This window comes from Austrofundulus limnaeus, unplaced genomic scaffold (genome assembly GCF_001266775.1).
Source record: "Austrofundulus limnaeus strain Quisiro unplaced genomic scaffold, Austrofundulus_limnaeus-1.0 Scaffold197, whole genome shotgun sequence".
In the NCBI taxonomy this organism is placed as follows: domain Eukaryota; kingdom Metazoa; phylum Chordata; class Actinopteri; order Cyprinodontiformes; family Rivulidae; genus Austrofundulus; species Austrofundulus limnaeus.
This window is the reverse complement of record NW_013952599.1, coordinates 720,664-722,959: the sequence shown is the minus strand read 5'-3', so window position 1 is coordinate 722,959 and position 2,296 is coordinate 720,664. Positions and strand designations below refer to the sequence as shown.

Below are 2,296 nucleotides of genomic sequence, written 5' to 3'. Positions count from 1 at the left end.
TGATACATTTTAAAATTATATATTTTAATCTGAATGAAGATAAACTCAAATGATAAAACATTGGCTTCTTGTTCTAAAAACAGTTTGGAGAAACAAGTTTCACAACATGTCTGTTGGCTGAAATACACATTTGTATCAATATTTTTCTGTGATCTACAATCCTTTATTCCTTGAAAGTGTATTACAATATACAATTTGAAATTAGTTTTTTTTTCTATAAACGTGTAAAGAAAATGTTTTTTAAAACAAAAAGAGCTTCTCTCGTGTTTTAATGCAGTGTTGTGAACTTCAGTTTAGTCACTTTTATTACTGTCTGCCACCTACTTTTATACTTTTTATCAGTGGTGGGCAGCACTGTTGTAACAATTGGTTCAACTAGCCCTAAAGCACAAACTCAAATATTTAGGTCCCCTAATTCTAAAGCACTAACTCAAAWATTTAGGTCCCCTAATTCTAAAGCACTAACTCAAATATTTAGGTCCCCTAATTCTAAAGCACTAGCACACTGAAAGTTTTAGCAAAAGCTAATTCTAAAACACTAAAATAACCCTGTCAACCCATGAACATTGTTCAACAGACAACATGAGTCACATATTATCATGTTGCTCTATTAAGACTTATCATTGACATTCCACAGCTGTATTTTTGTTCATATAGTGTCAATATATTGTCACCTGGTCGATAAGGGACACACACATGAACAAAATGTGTGACAGTTTTCACCCTCAGCTGTTAAGATTAACATTGATCAAGAACATTTATAGACCTCAGTTAGTGCTTTTAAATTTAGCCTATAAATTTAGCAAGTGCTAATCCACTAATACATTTTAAAATTAGCAAAAGTCCTAAAGCTCTAATCAGGAAATTAGTTTCCCTATTAGTGCTTTAGTGCTTTAGGGCAGTGGTTCCCAACCCTGGTCCTCAAGTACCCCATACAGCATGTTTTACTTGTTTCCCTGCTCTCCAGCAGGTCTTCAGAAGATTGTTAATCACTCATTCATTCAAAACCAGGTGTGTCAAATCAGGGAAACATCTAAACATGCAGGGAAGCAGTCCTTGAGGACCAGGGTTGAGAATCACTGTTATAATACACGTTATCTGATTTATTATTTACAAATAAATGGCAAAGAATCAATGGCTTCCAGAGGCAATACTAAAAAACAAAACAAAAAAAAAAACCATAAAACTAAGTCAATGTTATTTTGAAAATGTCTCATCAAGCTCAGAGAAGCTCTTGAGGTGTTGGTCAACATTTAAAGCAGTGATTTTTAGATGTTTCCCTGATTTGACGCCTGGTTTTGAACGAATGAGTGATTAACAATCTTCTGAAGACCTGCTGAAGAGCAGGAAAACAAGTAAAACATGCTGGRTAGAGTTTATCAGCAGTTTTTCCTCTTCTGACATCACAACAAAGAAACATTGTGATTAACAAGATTATAGAAGAAAAACTCAGTGGTTTGAAAAAAAAAGTCTAGTCTTTAAAAAGTGGCCTACAAATATTTTGCTGAAGTGACAGGAGTGTGTGTTTAAAACAGAGGCAGAAAAACTGAAGGTTGTGTCACAGCAGCTTATGTCTGGCTGACTGTCTGACTGACTGATTCTCTGACTGTGTCTGTCTTTCTGACTGTCTGTCTGACTGATTTTCAGTCAGAAAGACAGAYAGTCAGACTGGCTGTCTGTCTGACTGATTCTCTGACTGTGTTTGTCTTTCTTTCTGTCTGACTGACTGTCTGTCTGACTGACTGACCGTCTGACATTCTGTCTGTCTGTAAACATCACGACTGCCAGTAAAACCAGATGGAAAAATACCAAAGTTCATCTCTGCTAAAAGAGCTCTGGGTTGTTGTTGTTGATGATGATGATGATGATGATGATGATGATGATGATGATGATGATGCAGGAATATAAAGAAGCTCTCTCACCTGATGGGAGACAAATCTTAAAATGCGTCACTTGCTGTTTGCAGACATGAGCTACAGACAGGTTTGGAGTTTGAAGCAGAGTTTCTGCGTCAGTCTGTCTGTGACTGACAACATCCGTCCTGATGAAGCATCCGTCCTGCTCCTCTTTCTCCTCCTCCTCCTCTGTTTCTGCTCGCAGCAGAACCGCAGAACGTTTTCYGAGGAAAAAAAAATTAAAGGGGAAGTGACCCACATTGTGAGGTGAGAGAAAACAAAATATACAGGTGCTGGTCATAAAATTAGAATATCATGAAAAAGTAGATTTATTTCAGTAATTCCATTTAAAAAGTGAAACTTGTATATTATATTCATACATTACATACAAACTCATATAT

The 2,296-nt window shown here is 36.2% G+C and overlaps 1 protein-coding gene across 1 annotated transcript in view; it reads right to left on the bottom strand.

Annotated features, from left to right (window-relative positions):
- The window catches only part of LOC106524713 (immunoglobulin superfamily containing leucine-rich repeat protein 2), a 12,832-nt gene extending 10,675 nt beyond the window's left edge, over positions 1 to 2,157 (bottom strand). Inside the window, exon 1 of the mRNA XM_014018625.1 lies at positions 1,923 to 2,157. The gene's annotated coding sequence lies outside the window, so the exon portion shown is untranslated. The remainder of the gene's footprint in view (positions 1 to 1,922) is intronic.
- Between the last annotated feature and the right edge of the window lie 139 nt (positions 2,158 to 2,296).